Source organism: Pagrus pagrus, assembly GCF_965226575.1.
Source record: "Pagrus pagrus genome assembly, chromosome: 21".
Taxonomy (NCBI): domain Eukaryota; kingdom Metazoa; phylum Chordata; class Actinopteri; order Spariformes; family Sparidae; genus Pagrus; species Pagrus pagrus.
In genome coordinates this window covers 21902314-21922427 of record NC_140208.1, presented here as the reverse complement: position 1 = coordinate 21922427, position 20114 = coordinate 21902314, and the positions used below count along the sequence as shown (strand labels likewise).

Sequence of the window (20114 nt, the reverse complement as noted above, 5' to 3'; positions counted from 1 at the left end):
TCATGGCTGAGGCTGTATATTCTGTCACAAACCTCATTCAGATAACATATTCAACTGAGCAGTCCCTCTGCCCCTGCACTCTCTCTGCTACTTGGGATTAGAGAGGGGGATGGCAAGTTGACAAGGGGGGTGGATTTTGATTATTTTACTAACAAGGAGAATGGCAGTCCCACCTCAAATCACCACCTGTCTACACTTAGAGCAAACTTCTATGTGTGTGGGTTGAGAGGGGAGGGCAGCAGCACTGGCCTACGTCACTGCTTTTTCAAACAGCTGAGTGGAAGTTTACATTTTAAAAAACTGGAAAAGAACGCAGACGGAGCCTTTAAATTGACAGTTTTTGCTTGCATTATTACAGTCTCTACAGTTTCTCCTTAGCTAACTTCATGGTGCTCTTCCTTGAACATGTCTCTTTCCGTTAGCTGCACATCGTCTCCGTCCCACAGTGGAAATGACTGACTCTCACCCCATGACTCAACAATCTCTCAAAACCCGGCGCTTCTTCTCCCCATCTGTCTCCTCTGGGGTCTCTGTTTGAGAAGAACCTTTAAACATCTATAGGTGAAATATTTAGAGGGTGTGAGTCACACAGCCCTGCAGTTCTGGCCTCGGGATATAACTACAAAAGAGAAAAACGTTGGCTGTGAGTAGAGGTGATATGCAGGAACAATGAGGGCAACAGTTTGCGGGGTGAAATAGGTGGACCAGAAGTCGGCAGGTGCACACCACTGGAGGGAGGCTGAAACCCCCGAGGACACACGCTCTGAAGATGAACGTTTGAAAGTGTCTGAGAATAAAACAGTGATACCTTTCAGAATAGGGTGAGAGGACTAAGAGCAAATATGTGTGTCAGAGCGACTGCAGACGTGATGTGTGTGATCTGCGGCAGCAATAGATTTATAGGTGTTTCCAGGCTGCAGTGTGTGGCCATAAATAAGGCTGAGGGGAGAAAGCTCCCTATTGAACATAATCAAATAGATTATTTGGAGTGCCAGTCATCTCTCACTCTCTGTCACACACACACACACACACACACACACACACACAGACACCTCTGATATCAATCTCCATTGCCTTTACTTGGTACTTGCTTTGACAGCGTTGTATGCAGTAACATTATTTAACAGGATTTTATATATACTTTTTAAGTTATGAATTTTTGAAGTCTGACCCTCTGAACTAAATTTCAGCCTTTTAGTGATTCTCTGTATGTAATCCTCACCAATCCCTCCCTCTTATCACTGGCTTAGCTTGAAATTTGTCCTGCACATCCAAGTGACCGTAAGCACTTGAAACTTGGCAACATGTATTGATTGATTAGTAATCAAATTAATAACAGGAAGTCATTTTTCACCAGCATGAAGAATCATTTTCCAAAAATGTGTCCACTTCACTTTCACATACTTAAGTTACAAGGAAATTAAAAAATCCTTGTTATATGTATAAAATTCAAAAGGTGTTTTATAACGTTTTTTTTATTGCACATTTTTGCACTTTTCACAATACCACAATCAGTGGTTTTATTTTATCTATACTGTAGATATTTGTACTGTGTTGACTTCAAGGTTTTCTGTCTGTCTGATACTTATTGAGCCTGGTACTCATTGGGTTTTAGGATATTTCCAAGTTACACCTTGTGATGGTTTGGTTTGCATAGATGATGATATCCTGTTCCGTATGCAGGGACACAATATTAATCTTGATTCTTTAGCTCAGTGCACACATATTATTTCACAATGTTTAACTTCTCTGAACTAACTTCTGACATTCACAGCTAACATTGAAACAATACAGCAAAATAATACAAAATAACCAGAATTATGTCAAATCTACACTCAAAATAACCTTTTTTTCAGCTCTGAAGCGAGAAAGTGAAAACTAGTGGAGAAAAATTACTTCCTGTTATTAATTTGATTACTGTAACCATTCAGCAACAATGATTTAAATGAAGACATACATACATACATACATACATACATACATACATTACATACATACAGTACATACAGGTTTTTGGGTCAACTTGATGTTCAGGACAAATTTCAACCCAATCCAGTAAAAAATATGCGATAGGTGAGGATTAAATGGAGACTAAAATGCTGAAATTTAGCTCAGGGGGCCAAACTTAAAAAAATCATAACTTCAAAAACATTTGGAGTATGGCTATAGGATTTTGCAAAGTCCCATGAATTTAATAGAAGTTTCAACATGATTTTGGATGAGTCGACATTTGATGCCATATTTCAGTTCTTAACAGTTTAATCACTGTCCTGCAGACATGTTTTCTGTCGATGCCACAAAACAATGTCTGAAGTAAACCCCTCTAATAAAGTTTACGTATAAATAGAGAGCTGAATTCTTTAAAAAATATCAGCCCTACACATAACACTACAAAATCAAATCACAGACACACCTGGCATCACAACCTGCTTCAACCATTTAGATTTAATAAAATATAGATAATTAAAAGACAGACACTTGAACAACAAAGATGTCAGACATGAATGAAAATCAGGAATGCTATTAATGTGCGTAACATTACCTCAGGGCATGTAGGCAGACTTAATCAAAAGCCAGCCGTTTGGCTCAAAATGTATTACACCGCATGGCTTTCGGCAATGCTGGAATTACTCTGAGTGTTCTTCTGTGAAAATAACTTTCTCAAAAAGAAAAAAAAAAATCATCTACAGACATACATCCACAGAGATCTCAGCTGGTCTTTGATAGTGACCAGTATGAACTGAAACAATATGAAACATCCATCCAAAACATGCTGCAGTATATAAAGTATCGCAAGTGTTTTGAAACCGATATAAATTCAAGCACATTTAAACGTAGTTGGCTGACCTTCAAAGAACTATGTGAATAAACATGATGATACAAATGATCTCATAACAGCACCTAACTGAACTCTGGGACTATGAGGCCCTGCGCCCAGTATCAACTTGTTTACTTGCTGTTAGAGGACATTCTGGACAGAAACACACTGGACAATTGGTAACTTGCGATGATGTGCAAGAACAAATTATTACCCAACAAACTCAGAGACGGTGAATAAAATGTGAAGCTTTAATATAAAGCTTAGAATGAGATCTCCGCTGCCCCTCGGCATATCACGGTGTACTTCTGCACCTAAAGTGCCTTTCATAAATCTCTATAATATACTACGGGAACATGAACTGGTGTGTTCTGCTGACAATTTACAGCCGTTTCTGCCGAGCTCCCTTTATCACTGGAAAGCTTGTACATCCTGCGCTCTTCCACTGCAGCGGCTTCGTTGCAACATTTTAGATAACAACACTTACAGTTTCCAAAAGACAGAGATTATGTCCTCGGACACATTAACCCTTTCATGCACGAATTATTAAATCACAAAGTGAGATTTTTTTTCAAGGATTGTTTTTCCTCTTTAAAAAGTGAAAAATCATGCTGATAACTTTTTCCCCAAAATATGTGTTATTTTGAAGGATTTACATAAATTAATGCACACTATTCACCAACACTATAAAAAGTGACTGAGGAATAACTGTTAAATCCGATTATTTGCAGAAGACAGGACAGGTCAAAACAACATTTTTCAACTCAAAAAGAGATGTTAGAAATACTTTTGTTAAGAATATTGTTCCTCTACATCTTTTTTTTCTGCAACTGAAAATGCATCTGTCCAGTCAAGTGGAAGTTATGCACCAAAGGGTATGTTGTGCCTATTGGACCTATACTGAGGTAAAATCTGAAGCCTATTCAATATTGTTGTTAAATAAAACTATTCAAGTGTTAATTATTTTACATAAAACCCAAATTGTGGGAATCTAAACTGGAAGAATATATCCTTTGGCATGTGATGTCCATTTGAGTGGAAAGATGTCTTTTCAGTGACAGGAAAAATCTACAAGAAAAACTGTATTAAAATCTGCATACAAATATTAGGCCACCTTACATCTTATCTTGTTGAAAATATTTCTTTGATTTAACCCAACTGCCAGAATAAATGTTGGCTCATTTTCTCTCCTGTCGCGATGCTGTGCTTATGTTGTTGTAAGGTTTAGGTTAGGTTACTTTAATATCTCCGAAGGATAACTCCTTTAGTCAAATTCATTCATTTTGCGTAACAATACAAAACAAATATAAGAAAAAATGAAAGACATAACACTTAAATTTATAAGTGCACAGATCCTTCGAATGATAAATGAAACTTCTGTTCTGAGTACCAGTGTCCTCTACGCCCACTTAAACGCGGGTGCTGTCTTCTTCTCGCCATTTCCAAATCATTTTTGGAAGTTTCCTGAAAAGGAGCCCATCTCCTTTTGAAAGCGTTGGCAAAGCAACTGGCATCAGAGAATACAAAGAGAAAACACAGAATAGAGCTGCTGAGGGAAATATTTTGGAGGAGCGAGTGTTTGTTGTGATCTGCAGAGCACCTGTTTCTGAACAACTCCGGACGCTCACTACAGAGCCTCTCTGAATGCGCATTAACAGTTCACGGCTCCGTTAAAGCTCTTGTTCACATGCAAATCCTGCTCCCGCTCCTTTCTGAAAGCCTTTGTCGCTGTCTTGTCTTCGCCGACTCACACGACAACACACACACATTTTTCTCGGGGACTTGTCACCGTGTTCAACACCAATGTCTCTCTCTCATCTTTTTCTCCATCCATCTCTCATTCTTGTGTAGAGGGGGGATTAGGCCTCAGGAAAAAAGACTTATCTGTGCTGTCAGTACAGCACACCAGACAATACAAACAGACAAACACACACACACACACACACACACACACACACAGTAGTACATTCACTTTTAAACCAAAGGAGATGCTCATTAAAAAACAGCTTGTGGGTGCAACAAGCTACAGTAGTGATACAATTCAACCAAGCTAAGATAACTGTGCTTAAAGAGATTAGGCCGTGTGTGAAATACTGTATCAATCCACCAGAAAGATGCAGAGGAATTGTTTTATGAAAGCTCCAAATGGTGATGTTTCTGTATGCATGAGGGGAGCTGCTTTCAGCAGGAAAACTTTCTGAGTAGCGCCTGACTGTATCAGTCAGGAAAGTGCGTGTGATAGATTACAGAAGCAATTGAAGGGTAAAGTGCAATGTTCTCTAATGAAAATGGATGTTTATGAGAAAATGAGAGATGTAAATGGAATATGTCATTCAGAATGAATTGTTATTGTAGAAATTATTGGATGACGATGATGAAACAGTTGGCAATTAGACTGTGGAGGTTTATTCTCCATTAGTTTTCATTCTGAGCAGGCAGCCACATTTTTCATTTAGCATCAAATTCCAGTGTTGTGTTTTACTCTTCTATTCCGACATTTTTGTAAGTTGTGGGAGGTTATAAATGCTAAAGAATGTCTGCACCAACGCATTGTTGCACTTTTATATGCAGGGTTTTTTTAAGCGCAGTTAGACCCCCTTCAAATAGGCGATACTCCTTTGCGATTGCCAGGAGACCATTTTTTATCTTTTTTTTATGTGTCACCTTTATCATCACAAACGTGCTGGGAAAACAGGTCATAGTAGAAAGCAGCAGGTTGTATACCGTATCACACTACAACAAGATGTTCAACCTGTTTTGAAAAGTCTTAGTCATTAACATTCTGGATTAGACACTGATCTCTGTTGAGAGTTACCGACCAAGCATTTGGTCAGGATCAGGTACCAACAAGGAAGCCACTGACAGGAACAGTGGCTACTTTTTTAATATCTTTTACTTTAGTCTCTCTTTTAAATTCAGCACTGACTGAACAATGTGACTTGAACAGAGACGGATGGAAAACTCTTAACAAAGCATCGTCCTTAACTTCAACACACGTCATAGCATCCTGCCTAGCAAAGGGCAGAAATTAGCCTGTCCATCAGGGTGTTGTGTTTCCATCACAACCAATCAGAGCTGGAGCTGATGAACAACCGCGACTACTGCAGAGTAATTTGACCCAGGAGTGTCAACATTAAAGACAAAAGCCGGACAGTAGCCGGGGTTAGGTGTTTTTGCCCAGTGTGAAAGGGGTATAAATCCGCTAAAGAAGTTTATATCTGCATAAACACAGCACTAAACACACACCTTTGTGGACCCAGCAGTGTTTCACACACTCATCGCACACACTGTCTGGACTTGGCTTCCCTCTAATAAAGCCAACTTTCCCCCACCGCTGCCTCCACACAGCAGCAGCAGCGTTTCCTGATGCATTTCTGCTGGCTGCTGCTCCAAGCTGAGAAGCCTCTTTGATGTAGACACACCCAGCTGAAGTGTCACCCGCTAAATCCTTATTGTGAGAGTAAATCCTGACAAAAGCCGCAGATATCCTACCCTCGACACTTCCCTCTGACGCCTGGCAGCCCCCAACTAACATTTCTTGATCCTCCAGGAAAACACCTTCCTTGGCACACGCATACACACACACACACACACGAAACAGATACACTTGCATCTGTGCAGATACTAATGGAAGTCACTTATGCATTTGCCCCCTGCTCTATATTTGATCACCCTGCACGCTTCGTTGCAGCTGAACACGCTTTCTTTACGAGAGAAATGTGTTTTTTATTTTGTGTGAAGAAACGGCGCTCTCACACTGGAGGAAGTTTATTTCTGAAAATAAATGGAGACAGTATGATGACAGCAAAGCTCAAGCACATGACAAACTCAAACTAGATGAGACTCAGACTGCACAACACTGCAGCACCCAGTCCCTCCGAACCCACTGACACTCACATCATACACCACTTATAGTTAATGGCAGATATTGCACAAACTCTCTGTATGTGTATACACTATATGTATATTTGCATATTGCTGATACATGAACATTGCACAGATATATGCACCCAGATCCTTAACCTCTCTCTCAGTGCAGTCCTCCCCTCATGTTGCTACTTTTTGTTATTGTTTGCATGCTGTTAGTTCCCTGGTGCTTCTCTGTCAAATATAATTTCTCCTACGGGGGATCGATAAAGGTACGTCTTATCTTCGCTTATGAATTGTGAAGTGAGTCGTGAATCATTTGATATTAAACACATTTTTGAATCTGTGGCTGTTATGAACCCATACAATCATTGATTGTTAATATAAAAAGAGCTGCAACAAAAGTGAAATGTCACCCAGCATTTGTTCTTTCACAAAAATGTCATTATGTTGTTGTCTGACGAAAGGAAAAAGTACCAACAAAAGCCACAGAAAGTGGCTTTCTAGAAATAATAATTGTGAGGAAGGGGGGAAAGAAGGGATGGCAGCAGGTATCATAATCCCTCATTTTTAGAAGTTATCATAATCCCTCTTTCTACTTCTCTCCTTGCCAGCCCACCAACTTCTCCTCCCTGCTGTCCTTAGCATCAACACTGCACTTTACAATATGCCTAGCCCTAACCCATTGTTTAGACCTCATTTTAACACTCCCAGAGAAAAGTGGAAACTCAAATAAACTAATCTTATCCTACTTTGGAAAGACCTTTACAATTACTGATTCCAGGCTTTTTGGTGGTTTTGAATGTGGGGAGTGAAGTTACATTTTAGACCAGTGCTGGGAAAGACCACTCACGAGAGTGCAGCATTGTTTCAGTTCAGAATATAAATCAGATTTACAAGCTCAAAAATGTTACAAAAATACTTGAATGTAAGAGATAAAACGAAGTGAAGTCATATCCTGTCAGGATGAGAGCAGATGGCAAAGAGGACAAAAAAGCAACAGCACAAAAAGGAATTGTCCCAACGGCGGTGTGTGTGTTGATCTACAGCTCGTCATTTTGAAGGATCTGTATACATTTGTTTAAGGAAGCTGTTATACATGTCAGTAGCCCACAAGATATGATTTAAGTCAAACCAAATTGCACCACATTTCCCATGCAGAATTTAAAGAAAAATGTGATTTGCCTGTGGGGAAGTGTAGAAAACACATTACGAAAAGATGAATGACAAAAACACACCAACCGACACAAATACAAAAAAAATTAAATAATTACATTGGAAGTTTACACATGTCTAGGTGCAGATTTTATAAGCGCTCATGCACAAACACCACTTATCTCTTCTGTATTTCTATGTACAAGTCAGTGTGATACCCATGTCTACACTGTAACACATTAATAAACATTAAAATACACACACACTCACAGCGCACACACACTCACAGCGCACACACACTCACAGCGCACACACAACCCCACGCACTCAGCACATTCTGCAGCTTCACAATTTAAAAGTGCATGCATTTCTACTTTACTCGTGCTGTCGACTCTGTACAGTGTCCACCTGTCCACTGTACACACATCCAGTTTAATTAGTTAGGAAACAGCACAACAGCTCAACAGTGAGTGAATGGAGAAAAGCATCTATATACAGTAGAGTACTCACGGTGGTAACGAGTGTTGCTTTCTCTCAGTCCACTCAGTCCTGCCTCTGGATGTCTCCCTCTCTCTCTTTCTCCCACTTCCTACCTGCCAAATCTATCTATCTTCCTTTCTCTCTCTCTCTCTGTTCCTGTCTCTGTTTTCACTGCGATCGCTGCTCTGGACACACACACACACACACCACAGCAAACGCACACTACATATGTTATACTGCTCTGCCGAACTGACTGCTCTGAGCGAGAGACTGAGATGGAGAGTGAGAAAGAGAGATAGAGGAGGGGGTATTAGAGAGTGGAGAAGGAAGGCTAGCTATACGTGTGTGTGTGTGTGTGTGTGTGTGTGTGTGTGTGTGTGTGTGTGTGTGTGTGTGTGTGTGTGTGTGTGTGTGTGTGTGAGAATCTGTTTGGTGTGGCTGGCAGACGAGCTACAGTAAGGGAGAGCTGCTGTGCTGTGCCTCCCAGCAAGTGAGTGGAAATACAAAACAGACACACTAGACTATACATGCCAGTGTAAATGCACACTCATGTGGATCCATCCATGAATACCAACGCAAACACTGAGCGCAGTAATGGTGGTAATGACGGACGGAGAGTCACACACACACTCTCACACGTCAATGTCACACACATCACAAAGCAAGCCGGGGCTTATGATGGATGAGGAACAGGGCTGAGAGATGTGGCGAAGACCACCGCTGTTTGTGTGTGTGTGTGTGTGTGTGCGTGTGTGTCTGTGTGTGTGTCTGTGTGTGTGTGTGCGTGCGTATGTCTTTTAGTGAGTTTTAACTGAGTACACCATGACAGGTAGTGAACCGCCGAGGGAACAAGTCTCACTCCGCCCACCTCCTCTGTTCTTCTCCATCCTTCTCTCTGATCTCCATCTCCTCATTTATCTTTCATCCCTGACTCTCCTCATCCTTTCCTTTTGCAGTTTTATTTCTTTATTCATCCTTTCTATCCAGCCTCTTACTAGTAAAGACAAGCACATGTTTTAAGCATATCAAAAATAACAACTGATATTGCCATGATATTATGATATATACTGAAACAATGACCTGTAAAAATACGTTGCCAATAATCATTCCAGCAGTTCTTTGATTTGTACATTTCCTACTTTATTTCTCCTGGACATTAAAGGTGCACTTCACCCAATTATGAAAATTTAGAAAATGTAGATCATGACTGAATTTTCATTTTTGGGTGAACTGTTCCTTTTAAAGTGCCCCACTGAGCTGCTCATGTTGTGTTTTCTCCAGGGTTTTGTCCGTTTCATTTTATCAGCATTACAGTCCTGTGTCTTTAAGTCAGGCCATCCCTCTGAAGCTCCTCAGCACATTTAATTAAAGGTGAAATGAGCTTGTAGATGAGCCTTATGCAGTTACACTGGTCCAATTGAGAGATGCTTGGCTGCACTGCTCCATGGGGGAAAATGAGAATTTGCAGGAAACAGGTAGGTGTGTGCGTGCCTGCGTGCGTGCATGTTCACCTATACATAACGTTGAACTGCTAAACCCTCACCTGACTTCTCAGACACCTTACTTCTCTGATTTGTCCAGTGATTCACATACTTGGTCAGCCGTTAACATACCTGGTCGAACCACCCATGTAACATATATGAGTGGGAAACACTTGTATAGGAGGTATACAGGTGGTGTCGCAATCTGTCTCGCTGTCCTTCCTCTCCAGCTACATTTATGTTTTTCCCCAGCCATTCAGTGCAATATTCCACTTATCCACTGGATGCCCTCAGACTTGCCGTCCTCTACTTATCACCTGACCCCACCCCCACATCCACACACCTGTTCTCACTTCTCATTTGCTCTGCAGTTGGACTTCTCCACCCACCTTCTCAGCTGCATCTCATATACTGTACACTCGTTCGCGTCATTTGTTCCTTACTAGTTTATGTCGTCAAGGAACCTGGTTCATTGGTTTCTTGCCTACTAATTTTGTTTTTGAGGAGGTGCAAAAAGCAATTTTAGGCTACAGAAAAGAGATAATCAACTTTAACAGCTAATTAAACATCAACAAAGCAGACAATATAGAGTTTCTGCATTAAAAACTGAGGACAAGAAAATTTTATTTTTAACATTAACTAAAACTGTTGCAGCCAGCTTACACCTAAAGATACAGAAACAGAAACATACCACCGTCCATACATACAATGCCTATAAAAAATATTCATCCCCTTGGATCTTTTATTGCTTTTATAAATTGAATCATGGTCACTGTAATTTTGAAAAAAAAAAAAATACAAAAAAACAACTCTTTAATGTCAAAGTGAGAACAGATTTCTTCAAAGTGAAGTCAATAAATAAAAAATATATAATGTTAAATAATTGATTGCATAAGTATTTACCCCCTTTACAGTGACTCACAATTAGTGAAATGGAGATCACCTGAGTGCAGTGAATGTGTCTCACATGATTGTAGTATAAAGACACCTGTGTCTGGAAAGTACAGTCACTAGTATATATCATATTAGTATTAATATGCCGTTAATGAAGGTTATTATGCAGACTATTGTTAGTCTCTTGACCAGCGAGATGAAATCAGTCAGAACAATAACAGTGAAAGTGAAGAAGAGTGTGTCTATTAACACACATATTAATTCAAGGGAAATAATTAATTGTAATTTATGTACAGTGTATAGCATTAACAAAATCAGAATGCATTCAGTGACCGAACTGTAAAATGTACAGAAACCACAATGACCCATCCGAGCCCAGAGTATGAGGGGGGTCACTGAGGGTAAACAAAGGGTATGAGGGTAAATACTAACTTGAAGGGGGTGAATACTTATGCAATCACTTATTTTACATTCTATATATTTATTTAATTAATTACTTAATCTGTTTTCACTTTAACATTAAAGAGTGTTTTTTTTATATTCTTTTTGTTTTGTTTATTTTTTGTATATTGACCATTATTCCATTTATAAAAGTTGCAAAAGGGGAAAATATCCAAGGGGGTGAATACCTTTTTTAGGCATTGTATCTGCCCTATGGCATACTGCTGTCTACACTGTACTGTATATCTGTCCTACAGTGTAGATTCTGTATTTATATCCAGCCTTTATTCTGTAATGTTTACTACAAGCCTCATTCATTCTTACACCTGTGCTGTATATTAACACTTAATCCTACAATGGACTGTAACTGCTGCACATGCTTCATCTATCTCAGTGTATTCAGGGAGAGATAGAGATAGATAGATAGATAGATAGATAGATAGATAGATAGATAGATAGATAGATAGATAGAGAGAGAGAGAGAGAGAGAGAGAGAGAGAAAAACAGCACACACTTAAAAAAGTTCTACCCTTCACCTGTTCTCTTCATGTATGTGACATTTTCTAGACATTTAAACTGCAAGGAAAAGCTGGTATAATGTCAATGGCTGTCCACAGGTCATTTTCAGGTTCATTCTGTGCGCATGTCACGGAAAAAATAGGTGAAACTCCAAATCTCTAGATGACACACCGCTGCAGCCACATGTGGGCCGCGCTGTATGTCTTCTCCACACAGATGAAATGGTGATCAGCAGGTTTTCTTTTTCTTTTTTGACAGCAAGTTTACTTTTGTTTATAATAATTTCAACATGGGTTTGTTTTTGACAATGTAGCATTTCTTATAACTATTGTTTCTAATCTGTGATCTTTCTTCAGGTCCAGTGACACAAACGAGTGATGGATGAGAAGTATAAAGTTCTGTTTGAAGGAATGTTCTTTGTTCGTGGGCTTGGTGCAGTCTGCTACCGCAATTTCAAGCACACATATGGTCCAGATATGGGGACTTGAGTTGCGCTTAAGGGTTAGTATGTTTACTTTTTATTTTATGGCGCATCAACATTAGGAAAATGTCTGACCAGCTGAACATCATTCCAACATGCATAACCTTACGCATCTGGTGAGAGCTACGTGCAGCCACAGATGACAACAACACTATGGCGACGAGCACAACAACTGCTGCTCCTCTTCCGTTCGTCATAAGCTTTGCCTCGAATCACCAAATGCAATGTTTGCAAAATAAATATAAAGGATGCTGGATCAACCACATAAAACTTTATCAGGCACCTGAAAACACACCTGGCTAGGTCAGTCACTTGGTAATGTGAAAGTTACCTCAGCACCTGCTACACACGTTTCGTACAGTGTGCTACTGACATGTAAACCTAGAACTGATGGCAAGTAATAAGTCTTGGTAAAGCATGGTTTTACTGGGTTTCATTCCAAAACACAAACATTTCTTTCAGAAATAAAAGTCGCCTGATGTTCACTGTTAAACAATATAGACAATTGAATCCACAAAAACTGAAATATCATTGGAGTTGTTGACTATGTTGAGTTTTATATTCATGCAAGGAATCATTTTTGTCACACAAAGAAAGGTGCCAATTTTCACAAATAGTAGATATCTCTTTTTGAACACAGCTGTTCATGTTTTAATATCACCAGTTTATGGACTTTTTGCATTTAGCTACTGTAGCTGTGTATTCATGTTGCAAAGCTAAATACAGTTATTAATTTTAAAGGAAAGCTTTCGTTGTGTGTTTTTTTTTCATATTGTATTGCAATAGCCTGTTTAAAGTGATCATATACCAAACAACTAATCAGTGCTGATAATACTCTATGCTTATAGGTAAAGGATTCTAAGTGCTGTATCATAGGCAACTGGACTTGTTTCAGTTTGTTGAAGATGTTTCACCTCTCATCCAAGAGGCTTCTTCAGTTCTAACTAACTGGAGGAGTTGCAGGCTTTTAAACTCTGTGTGGGAGTGTCCTTACAGAGTTGTTAAGGACACCTGTGAGCTCTGAGTTTCAGAGTCGTTAGGGCCAGGTCTGGGTTGTTGACCCAACCAGCCTTCATGTGGGTTGCTAGGGCTAGGTGAGCCCAGGTTTGAATGGTTGTTAAGCTGTCTGGGGAGAGAGAACTCAGTACAGCATTGTAGGTGGGTGATAAGTAATGTCTCAGGCCACCTCCTCTGTTCAAAGATGGTCGTTTCAAACCATCTGTCTTCTCTGGACAACATGTTTACATTGTTGTCCTAAAAAGGTATGATTTTTCTCCTTCTTTAAAGTTTTGAATGAGTAAAAAGTTTTATAGTAAACAGAGACAGGTTAATCTGAGGCTACAGTAGCCAAACAATATTACCCTCTTCCATTTTATAATGCCTACAAGTTGTAGCATAACTTAAGAAGGCCTGCAAGTATTCTAATTAGGGCGCCAGATATAACATTAATTATATCGAATTTATTAAAAGATACCTCAGGGTTTTTTGGCCTCAATAAGCGTACACGTCACAAAAAGTCCAAAGAATAGGTTTAAATAAAATTCAAAAGAATGTCCACTTCAAGTTTTAAATTTCAGCAATTATTAATACTTTCAGGACAAATTAAATAAATTTGACTCTTATTAACATAATCAAAACACTTCAGTGCAGTTCATAATTGGTCCTGGGTCATATAAGAGAACATATCAGAAATAACATAAATCAATTCATCCAAATGCTTTAAAGTCATTTGATTAGTGTAAATTGGTAAATGTCCAGAAATGTAGGGTGAATGGGAATGTGTGTCTGTGTATGTATGTATGTATGCATGTATATATGCATGTGTGTGTGTGTGTGTGTTCAGTCCATGTGGTATTACTGGGATAGCAGGGGGAAGGGAGAGTCCAAACTGGGAGATGTGGTGATTTCCCAGGTTTATGAAAGGGTAAGGGGATGTGGGCTAGTGTGAAATAGGGAGCAGTGATGAATTCAAGAAGGCAGTCTCTGGGCAATAAGAAATACTAAGTGTCCCAATGAAGAGCAATGATCCACTGTTAAAAACTCACAGTCAGGAGCTGTAGCTCACACATGTATCAGCAGCAAAAAAGATCAAACTTTTTCAAACCTGCTCCGATGATAGAGGAACCTTGGTCCGGATTCTTGGTCTCTCCTGTGGTTTTATCTCCAAACACTCCTTCTTTTCCAGACCCTCTTCCTCTGCTTCTGCTCCCAGTCTCTGCGTTTCCTCACACAATCACCCACAGGTGTGCACTCATTATATCACTTTTGCCACACCCACACTTCCACAGCCCCTCCTCTCCCTCACAGCAACCTCTGCTGTGAGGGAGAGGAAAGGAGCAGTCCAGTCTGCTACAACGTACTTCTGCAGTTAGTTCAGTTAAATAAAGTACCTTGCCTAACCTAACATGGGCAAAATGAGAATAAATAATGGACTGACAACAAATATCAATTCAGCATGAATATCAGCAGCTTTGTGCATGAATGGAAAACACATAAGAGTCCCTCTGCAGCCCACCTGAACATTCCCTCTACAGGCTCCCAATCCCACCTTACACCTTCCCGTAGGTGTGATACTGTACCTGCTAACTGTCCTTTGAGCAGAGCCAACTTCCATCCTAGGACTTAGAGAGAAGTTCACAACCTGGAATATAACCTTTTTCCCCCTCCTTTATCAGTCTGTTAAAGGTTGCATAGCAAGGTGATATGAAGAAGTTGAGGGGAGGGGCTCCAAAGACGGTGCTGTTAATGACGGCTAGGAACAATAATAATATTAAACGGGTTTGTTTCAGTTTTTTCTCTCTGTTTTTCTGTGTATTTACCTCTCTGTCATCCAGCCTCCACAGCAAAGGGTCATGGGATTTTGTGGGTGGCATCTCTAAATAGATAATCATCTCCCTTGGCAAAATAGACATACAAACACACACGCATCCTCAGACACACCAGGCAGGATTGTGCATGCCCCCACACATACACAAACACACACTCTTCAAACAGGCTTTCTCTCCCTCTCCTGGATTAGTAAATAGGAGAATAACTGAGTCATAAGTAGGCAGGGGGGTTTTGCAATGTAACTCGCAGCTGCAGCACTACAGACAGACACAACTAAATAATGAAGCTCCATTTATTATTACTGCACATGGAACAAGCTGAAAGCTGTTTGAAGTGGTCTGGCTTGCCATTCATCTCCTCTCTCCCCGTCTGTCTCTCTCTCACTTGAATTCTGTTCTTTTAATTCTTTCCGTCCATCTCTTCATTTTCTTTCTTGTGTCTTCTGCCTTGTTATCTCTCCGTCCTTTTTGTCTCCCTGTCTCATGAGCTTATCTTGTGAAGGATTTGTACGGCTCTGCAATGTAAGGAGGTGCACAACCAGACAGGTCCTTAAAAGTAATTAAAATCATTTTAAAATCAATTATAAAATACATGGGTAACAGTATAAAGATACTATAACTGGTGCGATGTGGTCACATTTTCAACCTGTTAAAAAGTCGAGCTGCAGCATTTTGTATGAGTTAGAGGGAATGGAGGGGTTTCTGAAAAAGACGTGCAACACACAGTTGCAGTATTCAAGGCGTGATGAAATAACGCCTTGAAACCAGCTTTAATGTCATTTCTTGCTTTTATTTCTTCAGGGATTCCTCTGGAACACACACAAGCATGCACACTCTCACTCCTGCCGGCTTACACTCTCACACACCGCCGTTTTCAAATCCTAACCATTACATTCAGTACACTACAGCTCTGCACTTTATGGAGGTGTTTAAGTATTTTTAGCAATATATTTCCAGAATCACAATATATGTTTCACTTACTTTAATTTTTCAAGGTAAACTTTACAAATAGTGTAGACTCTACGTAGTTTTTGGCAATATAGGTTTGAGAAAGGACAGCATCAATTTTAGCAGAAGATTCAAGTCGCTGACGCACACGCACCTGCAGCAGGTTGGCAATCAGCGCCTGCTGACAAGCCCTGCTCTCACCGCTACCTGCTGCCAGATGATTGCGTCATTCACACGCAGTAGATGGCTCAGTCAATGCTGACTAGCTTGACTCTTGTGTACCAGTGTTCTCAGTCTAAAGACTTAACTTTGTTTTTCTCTGCCTGCAGTGTTCTCCTGCGTGCTCGCCTGTCTGTGTCTCTGTTCCCAGCGAACCAACTCTCTGCGGCACACTGCGCTTGCCCTGCATTCTCCGGAGCGTCTACACGCCGTGCAGCACACTAGCGCCACCATGAGCCACCGCTCCCCCTCCCTTAACCTCTCGGACCCTCTCGGACCTAGACCCAGCCTGAACAGCTTCCACCCTCACCTGCTGAAACCCTGTACTTCTCAATACAAACTTTGCTCATCTCTATATTAGTTCCTTTTTACTTCTATCTTCACTTCCTCTAGTCTCCTCCTGACTTCTCCAAATGATATAACACACCTATCACACAATGTTACTATAAATTAGTTGATCCTGCTCATAGAGACTGCAATTTGGGTTTTCAGGTTTGTACAATCAACAAGACACAGAAAGACCACTTTTTTGAACCCTCCATGCCCCATCCAGCATATCTCCCTTTTTCTAGTGGGGGACCCCACTTATTTATTATTAGATAAGCCCTTTTTCCTCAATCGTTCAGACCTTTTGAGCTCCAAAAGCGTTAACCTCGAGTTACTGGGCTTATTATGAATGAAAAAGTTACATTAGTGAATCTAATTTATCTTTAAACTCAAACTTCATGCATGTTAGTATTTACTTCAGACCCACAAGCGGCTTCAAATAATGGCAAGATGTCTCCTACCTCTATAATGCAGGCACCTCACAGTGTCACCTTGGCCCAGCCACAGCAGCAGACGTCTTCTCTTCTGAACAAATTCTGTCCAATCCTGTTCGTTACGCCAATTTATGTTGTAGAGAAAGTATTATTCAAGAAAAATGCAGAGACTGCAGCTTGTGTGTTCGAAGGAGTTTAATTGCAACAAAACTGAGACTTAGTGTATACAGAATCAGCAATTCTGATGTGATTACAGGAGGACATCTGTTTCCTGTTTATGTACTCTTGGTACATACACATCTATTTCCTGTCATCAAACCAAAATATCCCAATAAAAAGGAAATAACAAGAGTAAGAACTTGAATTTTGCTCTAACAATATATCCACACACTATGTCCCCGATATATCCAGTAATGCATACACACAATAGTTCACACTCTGGTTGTGAAACCAATTTCTCTGTAATGACGTGTTAAGGAAATTACCTGTTTTTTTTTTTCAACAGACACAGCAGTCTTACATTGACAAATCCAACTTTAGTGTGTGAAGTACTTGCCAAATACTATCCTGAAAATCAGTTTCATGACTCTTGTGGACCCCTAATGTAAACAGGGCCACTGTTTAAAACAAAAACAAACCATTTGGTTTTAAAACATTGAAAAGCATTCATTTAATATTTAATAATTGTCTCTCACCTTTGAAAATGTCCCTACTAAAAAGATTGTATGGTGACAACTCTTGTGTGTGAAGTTTCCACATTGATGGCCAGGGCTCACATGAAGTTTTAAAGGACATTCCACAGTTTCTAGTCCTGTTCTGAGAGAAATAAAATAGAAAGCGGTGGGGTAGAGCCAGCATCTTGTTATCAGAAAGTCGCTGGTTTAATTCCCCTAGTCTGCATGTCGAAGTGTTCTTGGGCAAGATACTGAACCCCAAACTGCTCCTGATGTGCTGGTCGGCACCATGCATGGCAGCCATGCCAAGCCGTGTATGAATTACTGTAAGTCGCTTTGGACGAAAGTGTCTGATAAATGCCCTAAACTGTAAATGTAAAACATTTTGAAAGTCTCTAATTATCAACCGCTTTTTCCGTGAGGGTCACAGGGATGTTGCCGCACTATCCCCCCCTTGGTTGCGGGGATTACTGGAGCCAATCCCAGTTTTTTCTCGATGGGCGAAGCTCGGTTCTGCCCAGGGGAGCCGGGATTTGAACCAGCAACCTTCTGGTCACCTGCTCCACCCACTGAGCTACAGCCGCCCCATTTTTGTGTGTTTGAATTTTGAAAGTTAAACTGAATTTTACTTGTTCCAGTTGTACAACAGAATGATATATTTATAATGATGTTTTTATTTTCATCCATCCATTATCCATAACTGCTTATCCTTTGCAGGGTCATGGGGGGCTGAAGCCTATCACAGTTAGCATTTGGCGAGGTGCTGGTGGACAAGTGGACAGGTTCGCCAGCTCATCGCAGGGCTAATACAGAGACAAACAAGTATTCATGCACACATTCTCACCTATGAGCAATTAGAGTTACCAATTCATCTGCATGTCTTTAGACTGTGGGAGGAAGCTGAAGCATGCAGAGGAAACTAATGCTGACAATGGAGAACTTGCAAACTCCATACAGAAAGGCCTCTGGTGGGTTCGAACCCAGAACTTTTTTGCTATGCAACAAAAGTTGCTGACATGTTGATTGTTAGGGAGGCACTAGGGTGAACGTCACTTCTGTGACACAGGTTTCTTTATTCCTCTCTCTCCCTCGTATCAGCTGATTAGGGGCGTTCACTCTTGTGCTACAATCTCTATCAGCCAACATTATCTTTGCAGTTCTGTTTCTGTCAGCTGTTATGTCTGTGTGTGTGTTATACTTTGCGCTCAAGTGGAATTTACTTGAGTGCAATTTACCCTTACTTTGTAATTCATGCTGCTATCAGCAGCCAAAATCCATATTTTATGAATTTGCTCAGTGTGTCACACAAACAAAGTACCTCAAGCACCAACAGAGAAAAGCAGGCAGATAAGAACTGGCACAGGTGAGCATCACCTGTTGCCCCCTTGTAATACAGTTTACTTAGGGAGAAAGTGTAATGGCAGCTGAGAGAGGTGGCAGTGCACTTGGAAAAGTCACTGTACACCAAAGAGTAAAAAATACAATTAGCAGTATGGTGTACTGGTGAGTACAGGCCTACTTTGAGCAGTGACCATACCATCTTTCTCAAATACGCTAGCCTAAGACTTCTAGATTAGCAACTGTAAGGTCTGCCTCTCTAAGCAACCTTCAATGTTCCATATTTGGGAAAGATCCACTTGCTCTCATTCAAAATGTTCTCATTTACCATCTTACTTCCAAAGAACGTGGATCCGCCTGGCTTCAGGTTTAGCAGTGAACTAAATTACTCCTGGACTGGAGTCCTCCTGTAACATTATTTCAAAATAGACGATGACAGCCTCTGAACCTACTACTAGTATAGTAGGCCCCTTCTAACCTATATCTATGTGGTTGATAATCACAGATAACGCATATTTAATTAAGTAATAACAAAACAGGTGACCACAGGCTGTCATTTTTAGAAAGCACCTGGATTTCCATTAAATGCCTTTATCGGTGTTTGTGCAGGTGCACTGATCACCTGATATTGGAGCAGTAGCTCTGAGCATCTAATACTGCCACAGAGGGGTTTACATTGGAGTCAGTTGAAAGCCCACTACATCTGAAGAGGACACTAAGGGGGCCCTTGTGCGGCAAAACCTGACGCCAAACACCCTGATCAAGTATCACTTTTTGATGAGCTGGGAGGGCGACTGTAGGAGTCTCGTGCTGGGCAACTTAGACTGCCTCCTAATTCATGAAACCTACAAAATGTATAACAGTGTTTCCCATAGATATATGCTACTTTACTTGAGTGGACCCAAGTATATATGGTGATTCATTTTAGCATTTTGTACTTATGAATTTTTTATCCGTCAGATCAACACCATCCGCAATGGATTAACTAGTTATATATGTTGTATATGTTACAGCCCTTCTGTAAATGCACTGATTGTGATACGACCTGTCCTATTTAAAGCAACATCATGTAACTTTTTTACCTTAAAATAACAACTTCAAAATCATTTTAATGGTACAATGTCTAGTAACAAGATGAATGGTCTCTGTCAAAGCCACTCTGCCCCCTATCACTTGTTTCTGCTCTATGTGACTTCAGTGAGAGGGTAGG

The 20114-nt window shown here is 40.4% G+C and overlaps 1 protein-coding gene across 3 annotated transcripts in view; it reads right to left on the bottom strand.

The window, feature by feature from the left end:
- The window catches only part of LOC311250962 (RNA binding protein fox-1 homolog 3-like), a 655829-nt gene extending 647207 nt beyond the window's left edge, over nt 1-8622 (bottom strand). For all 3 annotated transcript variants that reach the window (XM_084343161.1, XM_084343160.1, XM_084343152.1), the window contains exon 1: nt 8351-8622. The gene's annotated coding sequence lies outside the window, so the exon portion shown is untranslated. The remainder of the gene's footprint in view (nt 1-8350) is intronic.
- Nucleotides 8623-20114: the final 11492 nt, after the last annotated feature.